Genomic DNA, 13,151 nt, shown 5'->3' on the forward strand with positions numbered 1-13,151 from the left:
CGCAGGATGAAGAGGAAAATGCACGCCGACGGTGCCGACCTTGGCACGCGCGCCACCGCCCTCGCTGTTGTCACTAGCGCTGTCTGCAACTGCTAATTGTCGCTACTGTGCCAAACACGAAGGTGGTGCTGGCTAGCGACCTAGAGGCACTCGCAGCACGATCTATAGCCCATGCGCAGGCGCCGCAGCCAGCTTGCATGCTACCTGACACCTCTAGTTGCTGGGAAATTTACATTTTTACCATTATAATGATCGCCACTCATTCGAATATTATCTTTAGAATGGCAATTACAAATCTACCGGATGAGAGAAGTTTTAACATCAAATTTACCATCTTTTCACATGTGGCACGCCACACCAGCTTGACACGTTGGTGCCGAGTCAATCAGAGCATGTCAAAAGTCCATCCTGTCCTTGCTTGCTCCTCTCTCTCCCTCTACGACAACCGGGTCCCACAGCTCCTCTCACTGCAAGGTGGGCTCCACTTGTCAGCTTCATCTTCAACCTCCAGCACAAGCAGCTCTGCCGCGCCCTGCAGCCCCTCCCTGCCCAGCAGCAGGCCCAACCCTGTGGTAGCGCTCCCTCCTGTTCGTGAGTGGGGGCACCAGCAGCTCCGCCTCGGCCTCGTGTGCACGCGTGCGAGCAACCGCTCAACCACGGCCTCGCTGGCGCGCGCGCGGAGCAGGCAGCCAGGCACAGGCTCGCGAGGAGCAGCTGCGAGGGTGGACCAGCAGTTTTTGACTTGGCGCCCTAGCCTGGGAGGTGAAGAAGAACCTGAGCCTGCGCAAGTCAACCAAGCAACTTCCGATGCCGATGCGTGGATGATGTGGAATCTGCTGGCGTGGTGGCCGGTGAAGCGTGGTCCACAGAAGCGTCGGGTGTCTCTCCTCAAGTCTTGACTGTTCCATGTTATATATGCCTTCTTTGAACGGAGGAGCACAGATACTAGATGCGCAAGGAGTCTAATACAATTTACAAACATGCTACTGCATAGGTCTTGCTGGCTTAAGAATGTTTCTTTTGCTATGCCTTTTACATCGCTGCTGGATCTAAAACTCCCGGTGCATCCCATCCCCACTAAGTTGTATGCTTTTGTGGCCGGGTCAGCACCAAATTCCCAGGGTCATGCTATATATATGCATGCCTATAATCTTGTGCTCATCAACACCTTCATCACTATTTTGGATACTGTGTTGAACCAGGAAGTATACAAGTGTGTTTTCGAACATACTCCCTTCGTAGGGTGTGCAGCTAGTTCTATATATATAGAGGCGTAAGAAGCAAGCTGAGATTCTACGCTCTCTTTTTGATTATTCTACCATCCACCAGCCAGTATATAACAATATTAAAGTGGGTACATCCTTTTTGATGATGCGAACAGGGCCATTTATCCTGTGCACATCTTTCTGTCGTTATTCTCATGCTCTGCTCAGCAGCACAACGTAGGGTAAAAAAATCTCCAAAAACTAAAATATCCACCTGTGATGATGATTCTCATGCTAGGTTCAGCAACACAATGAAAATCTCCAAAAACTAGAACATGTGGGGCTTTGAACACATAGGTCCCGTGAGCGAGAAAACAATTTGGAACCAGCATGGTAAGAGCATCTCCTGAATACTAATTAAGTAAAAAAGACTACCTATTGTCTGTTTAGGTACCTACTCATTTTAATACTACCCATATTTTGTTAGTTTCTCCAGCAAATCCATCTTAGTTGAGTATGAAGTGTGGGACCCACATGTCATCCTCTTTGTTCCCTTGTTGCCACTGAAAACTCGGCCATCGTCGGAGATGGGGAAGGAGATGCCCGGCCAAAGCCGGGGACGGGCTCCAGGGCACTGGTGAGCGTGGGAATGCTGCATCGGCCACTGGGGAACGCCTATAGCCCACCAAAGAATGTGGGAAAAAATCTCCAAAAACTAAAATCACCACCTGCAATGACGACTCTTATGCTATGTTCAGCAGCACAATGAGGCATAAAAATATCTCCTTTCTTCTCTTTCTATTGTACGATCGAACATCGCATGGATCTGCGGGATAGGCCTCGCTGCCACCTCCTGCCTACAAGGGCTCATTGGCGCCGGCTGCTTGTCCGAAGATCACCACCACCGTCTCCTCCCATCACTGATCTGCTGCTCCACCGAACTGTGACCTGCCTACCCTTCTTCAGCCATGCCATGCATAAATCCTAAGATGTGAAAATAGAAAATATTATTATACGATTCAAATTTTATTTTGAACTAGATCCTGGCCCCCAGATTTTAGTTTCGACCCACAACTTAAGTCCTCTGAATTGGCTCTTTACATTTTATAGCCAATAGATCTATATGAATGGATAACTGCTTCTTTTCAAACACCGTAAAGTTTCTCATGATATTATAGTTAAAACCTGATTAATCATGACATACTGTATTATAAAGTCTGACCATATTATTATTTTGCATATTAATAAAAATGTAGGATTAAACATTTACAATTACTATATATTTTTCAAATAGATCTAGCTCGAAGGCGAGATTGTGGGAGCGATCTGCCGCGGTGTTTAGACCCACTGGAGGAAGGATGACCTTGCAGAGGGGTTCGGTTCAGGGTTCTCCCAGAGAACTATGGCACAAGGAAATGGTGGATACCACAAGTAGTGCTGGGATGACATGTGCTCTCCATGCTAGTGGAGACATGTGCTCTCTATGCTGTTAAGGCTCAAGCTCCTGATGTATCACATTCCCAGCAGGAGCCGGCAATGTTGCTGTTCATCTGCTACTACAAAAATAATTATCATTCACTGTTTTTCTTTATCAATTCAATGGTGTAGTGCAGCTTTATTTATATATAGGCACATGTCTTGTATCGAACATTTATGCTCTCGCTGATTTACCCAACAAGAAATAGCTGCATTTAGAGCACACCACATGTGCACAAGAACTCTAGCTTTATAAAAAGAAACTTGGCATGCCTGGAACATTTTATTTGCTGCATCGATGACACTACTTTCTTTGTAGATGACAAGGAAAAGTTATTCACAATAATGCTACATGCATGATGAAGATCAGGCAAGCACCAGTGATCTCAGAAGTCAGTCACTAGTTCTCAAGCACTGTAATGTGACACAAAGCTACACATGTTTCAGGATCGAGGTCTGCAATGGTACAGTAAAATGACCGTCTCATATTATCTCGTATAGAAGGTAACGGAAAATTTGTATGTTTATATATTTTATAATATAAAAATTCAAAAAAATATGGAAGACCGTTGAAAAAAGTGATTACAGTTGCATCTACTAGATCTATCCTGCTGCATGCATGATGGCGTGAGTTTATTATGGATTGTTTTGGGCAACACGTAAGCATACAGCAGGTCGCCATGATGAACTATATCCTTCATGTTACGGTTAACGGTGATGGACGCACGGCATAAATTAAGTCCCAACCATACAACCAAGATATCAGAACCCAGCTAGAAGCTTCGACCATGTACATATCAAAGTAGTTCTCGGTGCGCGCGAGAGATCCACAACCGAGCGTGGGTATACAATCAAATGTGGGAAAATTCAGTTCAGGAAGCTGACACATCAATCCAGAGAAGTGGTCTGGGGGGTGATTCCATGCGACAAAGAGATCATACACATTTCTATGAGACGTGGGCGATTTGGGGCACATAGGCTTACCCCTGACTGGGGAATGAGTTAGAATGGACCCTAAACTCATTCTTCCGGTGGTGGTTGTTGTCACGGTGCCTGATTGGCCAAGCAGCCTATATGTCAGCAGGTGGGCGCTGAATGGCATGCTCCAGAGAACAGCGTGGGGATGATGAGGCGGGCCAAATAAGTAGAGGATTGGTCACGGACGGCGTGCTACCAGTGCTTGTGTTCAGCTTTCCAACCTTGAGGTGCAGATCATCGATGATGCCCTCATGATCAGTGAAAATTGTTAAAAGATCATATGCAACATAGATATGTATAGAATCAATTGTCAAATGTGCTGTTAGGATTGTTCTCCAGCCTCTCATAGGCTTCAAAATATGTAAAATTTAAGAATCGCTTCGCTGATATAATTCATGGCTGAAAGTATTGTTCGCTGATTTGTTGTGAGAGAAAAACATTGTTGACGTGCTGCTCCTCAAGTCTGACTGTTCCACTTTATGCATCCGTTAGATGGAGGAGCACCGAAACCAGGATGTGCAAGGGATCTGCTATGGAACAGGCCGGATACGGCAGAGGCCTTGCTGGCAGAAGGTGTAATTTTAGCTCTACCTTTTATCTCTCTCCTGTATCTAAAACTCCTGGTGCATCCCATCCCCACAAACTCAATCATCATAAGTGCGTTTTCACATACCCCCTTAGGGTGTGCGCACAGCTAGCTATATATAGAGGCATAAGAAGTAAACTGAGAGTTTACGCTCTCTTTGATTATTATATTCACCGGTCCATCAGGTAGTTACATTATTGAGCGCGTGTTGTATATCTATATACTCCATCCATACCTAAAAAACCTGGCGTTTAGACAGGAATTGTGGTAACCAAGAAGTGGTTAATTAGGAGTAATCTTCTAGCTTTACCCTTATTAAATAGCACTGCGAGTATCCTAAAATCAAGAAACTTTCATAGCTTGATTGGTTTGTCTTGAGTAGCAGGAGGCAGGTGGGCAGGGTTTGATTCCCCTGGCCTTCCATATTTTTTTCCTTCGCTCACGATTTTGCATGGCACACTGCGTTGAGGACGGTTGCCAGAGGTTAATGCGGAGAGAGAATCGAGGAGCCGCGCCGTATGGTCGCGAGAGGGAGGGGTAAATCCGTCCAAGACTTACCGGCATCGCGGTAGAACATCAGCTTTCGTAAAAAACGTGAAGAAGCCTAGAACATCCATTTTTATAGGTACGGAGGGAGTACCTGTTAAAAGAGCAAAAAATTCTCTCCCCCAGGTGTTAAAATTCACCCGTTCACATGTATAGCACTATATTGCTACCATAGCGCTCTGGTTTCAGCATCACTCTATTTTCATAAACATTCTTCTAGCCAGTATCTTCTGTGCATGTTTTTTACTACAAAACTGAAGGTGTTTGTGAAGTGCTTTCTACCATGCATACATGTCTTCCTATGCTTTGCGCTGGCTTCATCTCACATGGAGCATTGAAGTATCGATCCTATGTATTCCAAATTTGATGAACACACATACACAACATCCTACGGACATAGAACAACTAAACAGTGACTGGCCTGTCACATTTTGGACTAGAAGGTGATGGTCAGTGATGACCACACATTGGCTTGTTATTAGTTAAAATAATAAAAGGAGATGGAAACAGTATTAGCCCGGGACTATTTTCTAGCTAGTCTTTAGTGGCCTAGAAAGACCTTTGCCAAAAATTATAGCTACATTAGTGACTCACAATTCTCATAATCTAGTTGTTGTTGCACAATATAATATTTTATTGTATAAAGCTGGTAAAGAAAAGACACACTGCAGGAATGTGTGTTCGATTTATACTCGAGATTAACTCAGGAGTCATGTACAAGTTCAAGATTCAAGTCCTGAATTTTTGATGCAGATTTTGTGTCCATCAAAATCTCTTGCACACCGTCTCTTAATTGTTGTCTTTCTTACACTTGTACGGATTTTTGTTAGCTGCTTCATGTTTGGAGATATGAATTCTTCATGCCAAAATTGGCAAGCCAATGAATCGGGTCATTTGACTTGATCACGGTATCATCTTACAAATAAAAGATGTTGCAAATATGATGAATCAAATCTAATTCCTACATTTAAAGTCCAAATATTAGTTTTAGTACAAGAGAAATTTAATTATGGTTGGAGAAATGAGGACCATTGGGGATGAGTGATCGAGAGGCTAGAAAAATAGAGGTACTAAGAGGTACCAAGCTAGGGGAAAAGCACGGGTATATAGGAAATGCATACTAAATTAGTGGGATCAATACCAGTATTTTTTATAACTTCTATTATTTACTAAGGGTAAGATAGTAAATTCTTTTTTTTTGTGGCAGATATCCTGCCGTGTGCCATGTTGACAATCAACGCCAACACCACCTCCACGGCCAGCACGGCATCCCCGCTGCTCCCTGTAAGGCCGTACACGAACCATGACATGAACGGTCGGGCAGAACAATTCGGGCACAGATATCGCACGCATAACCATTTGGCCATGCAATCCAGCACCCGGCTAGAGGGATACAGTCACAATGTGCGCACATCCAGCCAGAACGTACCGTCGCAATATATCCCATGCGCTTGCTACGGACCATGACACCGACAGGACCCCAGGAAGCGGTTGACACCGCTGTACACATAGCTGTGACTCGCAGGAGGTATTTTGGCTCCTGATGCATCCGATCCCCACTAACTCAAATGCTTTCATGCATGTTATAGGCTTGCGCTCATCAACACCTTTCATGGCTATTTTGGATACTATTGTTTGAATCAGGAAGTATATATACAAGTTTGTTTTCACACACCCCCTTCGTAGGGTGTGCAGCTTGGAGGCAGAGAAGTAAACTGAGATTTTATGCTCTCTTTGATTATCCACCCATCCACCTGGTACTTATATTAATGTGAGCATCTTGTATATCTATATATCTATACCTAATATTTAGAGCAAAAATTTCTCTCCCACACCAGGTAGCTATATTATTCACCCGATCACTGGTACTGCTACTAGTGTGCCCTGGCTTCAGCATTGCTCTATCTTCATAAACATTCTTCTAATATCTTTGGTGCATCATTTTTACTACAAAACCGAAGGTGTATGTGGAGAGATTTCTCACACGGAGAACACATACTAAGACTCACTACTAGAAATACCCCCATAGTGTATGTGTGTATGCAAAATACTGATGTGGCAAGAGAGTAAGGCCTCCTTTGGAATGGAAGGAAAATTACAGAGTTGAACAATCCCAACGATTTTGTACTTTAGATATCTTTTTGAACACCAGGTCGCTCACACACTAAATATAGTCTAACACTCTAGTTAGAACAAGAACAAACATCGGATCGAAGAAAAAAGATCGATGCTGCGGATTTCTGGTCCACAGATAAGTGTCGTTCCTCTTTTTAATAATAAATATTAAATATACTTTTGTGCTTTTTTTCATTCAGAACGTAATAATAACACATTGTCCCACTATTATAGATCATATCCAAGAGTTTCCAAAATCCACTCAAGTTTAACAATGTGTTTTGAACCAAGAGCTTGATGAAATAAACTCCTTTTATCTAAAATCATCTCCTTGTTTAACAATGTGTTTTGGACCAGTTTTTGACATAGACATGTTCACGTCTATGAGTCCGCCGGATAGGTACATATGTGATAATGCTCATGTTCTGCTCCTTCCAATTGAATGATCTGGGGTCCTCTCCATGAAGCAACAGAACCTGCTCCCAATCTCAAAATTCCACACAGTGTGCCAAGATAGAAAACGGGCTCGCTAGCTTTCAGTACTCTCTGTGTTAATTGCCCATGTATTTTAGCTCCATCTTTCCATCACATTGATTCTCGCGCTAAAAGTCATCCTGATTAGAATCTCTCTCTAAGGCTCCCCACTGAACTACTAAAATGGTACTAGTCAGCAACTCAGCACACTCATTTGAGGTACCACACACAAGGCCTGACTTTTGGGTATGTGAGCAGATTAATGAAGGAACCCCATGAGGAGCATCTGGCAGCAGTGAAACATAATTTGAGGTTCATAGCTGGGACTAGAAGCTGGGGTCTCTTATTATAGCCCAGAAAGGAGGGAAGGTGCAGCACTACATGGGTTGAGTGATAGTCATCTTGGAAGGTACATTGATTACAGAAAGAGCACGAGTGGAGTACTCTTCTTCCTGAGACATCAATGCAAACGGTGGTGACGTTATCAAATTGTGACTTTTTGAGGATGAGTAATTGCTGCTGCTGCTACCTTTGCTTGTCAAGGAGTGTGGTTAGCATGTTACAAACGGACCCTACCAAGTCAGAACTAAGGGTGGACAACAAGTCCGCTATTTCCTTGATAAAAAAAGCCAGTGCATCATGACTAGAGTAAACACATAGACACAAGGTACCTCATCTGGGATTACACGCATGCATGATGGCCAAACCGAAGTTGTTCATTTTGACTGACTAAGAGTTGGGAGATATGCTGACAAAACCTCTATGCAAGGTCATGTTCCAGGAGCTTTTCAACAAGATCAGCCTCATCAAGATGATAAAGAAAATATTAAGAACAATAAAATTGGAGCTAGCAAAGAAAAGGGCGGGTGTGGTTTTGTTCGTGATCTGCGAAAACCGGCCTAGCTGGGTTCCGAAATCGGCTAGATTTTCTATGCATTGCCTGGTAAGCTGCCTGGCCACTAGAAAACTGGCCAGGCTGGTGTCCCTATCTTGGAAACTAGAAGATTGCATATTCAATAATATATTTTTTATTAGGATAAAACTACCGCTCTATAAAAAAGAGGATCATGGCCGATTGAGCCAGCTACCTTCACTCACCAAAAAACACATCTAATACGTCGTCTTATGTCCTCACTGTCTCTATCCTTGTTGTTTGTCACGTCTCTCGACTGCATTTGACAATCATTCTAGGTGGCCTTGCTAACCCTAGAGCAACCTCACTATGGTCCTCCCTCAAAGCATAAGTACAAAAATATTTTCATAAATGGAGCAGGTTAGCAAAACCGTTACCATACCATTGATTGTATAGATAAGTTATTTTCTCGGATAGTTTTAAAACTGTCCCTACTTTCATGGAACATTTTTTTATTAAATAAGTCCTTAAAAATGATTTTTAGGATCAGTTGACTTAAGTCAACTGTATGTAAAAATGATTTTAGACTTCTTTAAAGATCAATTAGGAGTCATAAAAATAAGAAATTCTTTTAATGTGGTGGGAAGCCCAGAGGAACAACCACCGCTCGTAAGATTTAATTTTTGCTAGTTCTGAACATATGAAGCCACCGAGATTGAGGCCTTGTTTAGTTCGCAAAAATTTTTGTTTTTAGCTACTGTAGCATTTCGTTTTTATTTAACAAACATTGTCCAATCACAGAGTAACTAGGTTCAAAAGATTCATCTCACAAATTACAGGTAAACTGTGCAGTTAGTTTTATTTTCATCTATATTTAATGCTTCATGCATGCGACCAAAGATTCGATGTGACGGGGAATCTTGAAAATTTTTGCGAACTAAACAAGCCCTGAAACCCACAACCTCATGCCTCGCACATTCTATCCCCTTCGACCACGCCATAGTCACTTTATGATTATATATATGATGGTACCTATTAATACCAATATGTAAAAGTCCATAAAATGACTCATAAGCAAACTTAAAATGTAAAACTTTAAACTTCAAAATTTTAGATCTCATCAACCACTATGACTTTGAAAAATAAAAAATGAAAATCTGAGAATTTAATATATATATATATATATATATATATATATATACGTACGGCAGCGCTATTCTACACCCTAGGTGTAGAATATTATTCTACACCGCAAGTCAAAACTGAGCAGAAAAAATACTGAGCAATACTAAACAGCGTTCAGTATCATCCAGTCGTACACCCAGGACCACTAAATACTGAACAATACTGAAACACGGGTACTGAACAATACTGAATTTTGTTCAGTATAACACTTTTGGTGTAGAATAGTATTCTACATCTAGGGTGTAGAATAGCACTTGTGTATATATATATATATATATATATATATATATATATATATATATGGTAAATTTTTCCTACTCCCTGAGAGTAGTTACTCCTATATGTAAGTATGCATCCTTCCAGCTAGTCCAGCGGATGTAAAGGTTAGCGGATATCGGAGGATCCAATTAGACATGCCGCATGAATCTAACAGATTTAGTTAATGAATAAATAAAATAATTTATACGGCTGTACAGTCATCGTAATTATCGCTGGCCGTGATTCACACCTATCTGTATTTAAACTTGCTGTTGTATGAGTACAGCTATAGATACTAATCCGTCAGGAATATGTATTTGTTATATCTAATGTAAGAGTACCTGTATATACTTTTTAGAATGGTGTACATACCTTTTTAGAATATTATTTATACATACTTTTTAAAATAAAGTATCTATACATACTTATTAGAATAAAGTATTTATACATACATTTTGAAATGGAGTATGCAGACATACGCCATAGTATAAGTGACCATACGATCAGAGTATATGTACATACATTCAAGTATGGAGTACATGTGTCATGAAAGTATATACATATACTCAATGCATATGGTCAGGAAAAGTACATAAATATACCCAGTATGAATGCATACGTCCTTCTAAAAACTAGTATGGACATATACATTAGTATGTATACATATACATACGACTCTAAAAGGTTATGTATATGAGCATACCCACTAGCGGTATTTGGAAGATGCAGAGCCACCAGCGGTATCTGGAAGATGCAGAGCCACAATGACGTATTTTTTAAGAAGTATTTGTCCATACTATTTTTATCATAAAGTATTGGCCATACTATTATGTTGGGCAAGTATTTGTTCATACTTTTTTAACAAGAGCATGTGTGCATACGTCTAGATTCTTTTTGTAGAAATATGCTAATGAGTGTCGCTAACCAAACCTGACCAGCTTGCATTGTTATTTAGATCAAACAAAGTATAAATAACATATCTATCCCTATATGAATTATCCATGCATACTTCTAAAATATTAGGTATATACACATACTAGTACTATTTAATGCACATATTTCTAAAAGATATATACCCAACTCCATACCAACCCAACGTCAAAACCTGATCCGTTTTTCACGTGAATTCATCAGCATGGGTCACGTACATATGCATGGTTCCCCGCACTGTCAACCCGTTAACCCGGCCGTTAGCTTCTCCTGATTGACCGGAGCCTGTACGGTGTGTATGTGGGAGACTGGGAGTAGCCATTTTAAGGGCACCTTTAAAAATCAACTTTAAGCCGTGGTTGACTTAAATTAACCGTCCATGGAAATAACCTATTCTCAGAGACGGTTGACATTAACAACCCTCCCTGAATTAAGCCAAACGTCCTTTAAAATAAATATATTGTCGGTGATAGTTTACTTATTAATAGAACCGTCCTTAAAATATTTTCAGGACCAGTTTATAAATTCCAAAGCTCCGGTAGCTAGTTACAATCCGTTTGCTAAGTAAACCATCCTTGAACCAAATAGAAGACATCAAAAAATCATTTCTATACTTGTCTTCTTGGGAGGTCGAGAAGACTATCTAGCAAGGAACAGATCCCGAGTCGGCCTTTTCGACATGCTAGTTGGTCTTGCTGGTTTTATCACATTCTTACAGCAGCATGTTAGGTCATATGCTACCTCGGGCGTGCTATTCCTTGTTGGTATGTAACCCGGTTCAACATAAAAAAAAATCATAGTTGCACAAAACTTAGGAAGAGATTCGTTGATTAATTCTTGTGCATTAGAAGCTTTATTTCTCCGTCCGTTATGTGTATATGGCCGAGTCTTCAGCTGTGCGCACATTGAGCTCTGGCATACACAACCTAGATTGTGGGGTCACACAACCAAGACTAAATAAAGCCCATCCTCAAGACAAGAAAATATTTATATCCTAGAAACCTCTCTAATGGTGCATAAGATTTGAACCTAGGACCTCTTGTCTTACGTGTAGCTTCCTTACCAACTCAATTGAATAACACATGTGACAAAGTCTTCGACACTCTCATTTTAAATTTACACGTGAGGGACCTTTATTCTCTAGTGAGAGACATTTAGTCTGTGTTGGTGACATCAACTAGGACTAATGTATACCCTTTAGTTCGGGTTGCTACCACCAACTAAGACTAAAGGTCTTATGACATGCTAATGCCCACAACCTGGAGAGTTTCTCAAATTCACTTGCTATCTCTATTTTTTGGGCAAAACATAAAATTCCTTCCTCCAACAGCTTGGTAAAAGAGGTTGCTATCTTTAGCAAGTTGCCAATTTTCTTTCTCGCACGCGCAAATATGCGCGCGCGGAGCTCGGTTGCCATCGCGAAAAGCTATATCGACGCTACTCTCGCACGCGCGAGAAGCCTTCCCCCGCGAGATTTCTATCGTTCGCGTGCAATAAAAGATCGGTCCAGTGCAAGCCGTCGTCCCTAGATAGCGACGTCGCCATTCCATTCATCTTCTTCAACGCGATTGGAGTCCAGGTCCAAAGAAGTTGCGCCGCCGTTGTTCGTCTCTTCGTCGCGAAGCCAGGAATCAGGTACGTTGGTCGCGGTGTCGTATTCCCCCGCCCCATCCTTGATCTTGAGACCTTCGTTCTTAATGCTCAGATAGGTAGGTAGACTGTAATTTGGTGATTTGGTATTTGCGATCAGGTAGCAATGACACCAATGTCGATCTCCATTAACAGCTTTCGATCTCCATGCACAGAATGTTATTTTCAAGTTGCTTGTGTGGTTTCATGCTCTTGTGAAGATGGGCGGCCAACTTGATGTCGCAGATGGGCGGCCGCAATGGAGGATGGCCACCAGCCGACGGAGACATGCACCAGCGGCCGAGAGTCGTGAGAAGACTCTTGCGCGACGGCACCGGCTATTCACGAGTTCGAGGACAGGAAAATTATCGGTCAAGTTGTGGGCCTAATATTTAATTTTAGCAAGTCTAAATAGCAAATATTGAAGAGACTCTATTTTTAAATTAACTTGTCATCTCTTTTAGCAAGTTGCCAAATCATAATATTTACCAAGTGGATTTTAGCAAACTCTTGGAGATGCTCGTCCCGGGTCTAATTCTAATCGGGACTAATATCGTAAACTGAAAGTCCTTTTTCTACTAGTGCCCATTCCATATTAAAGGAGGCGTGGAATTTCTGGTCCCGTATAGATGTCGTTCCTCTTTTTAGTAATTAATTGTTACATAAATAAACATGAGCTCTTTCACCATGGTTGGAAAAGTACCATGGATGCTTTCCAGGTACTTTTATTTTTTATTTACTGGCTATTTAATTAATAAAAAATATTTATAAAATTTAAAAATTATTCTTGAGGTTGTCGTGGTAATTGGGAGTAGAGATTTCATATAATCAAAGGAGTCGTTCGGCCTGCTGTACCCCTAAGAGGAATGAGAGAAGATTGTCATCCACACTGGGAAATCCAGAACTGGGGTGCACC

At 41.5% G+C, this 13,151-nt stretch overlaps 1 long non-coding RNA gene across 1 annotated transcript; it reads left to right on the forward strand.

Moving 5' to 3' along the window:
- On the forward strand, positions 11,934 to 12,948 carry LOC110432245. The gene is made up of 2 exons (XR_002449655.1): positions 11,934 to 12,241; positions 12,412 to 12,948. It is a non-coding gene; the product is annotated as an uncharacterized LOC110432245 (long non-coding RNA).

Source organism: Sorghum bicolor, chromosome 2 (assembly GCF_000003195.3).
Source record: "Sorghum bicolor cultivar BTx623 chromosome 2, Sorghum_bicolor_NCBIv3, whole genome shotgun sequence".
NCBI classification, from domain to species: Eukaryota; Viridiplantae; Streptophyta; class Magnoliopsida; order Poales; family Poaceae; genus Sorghum; species Sorghum bicolor.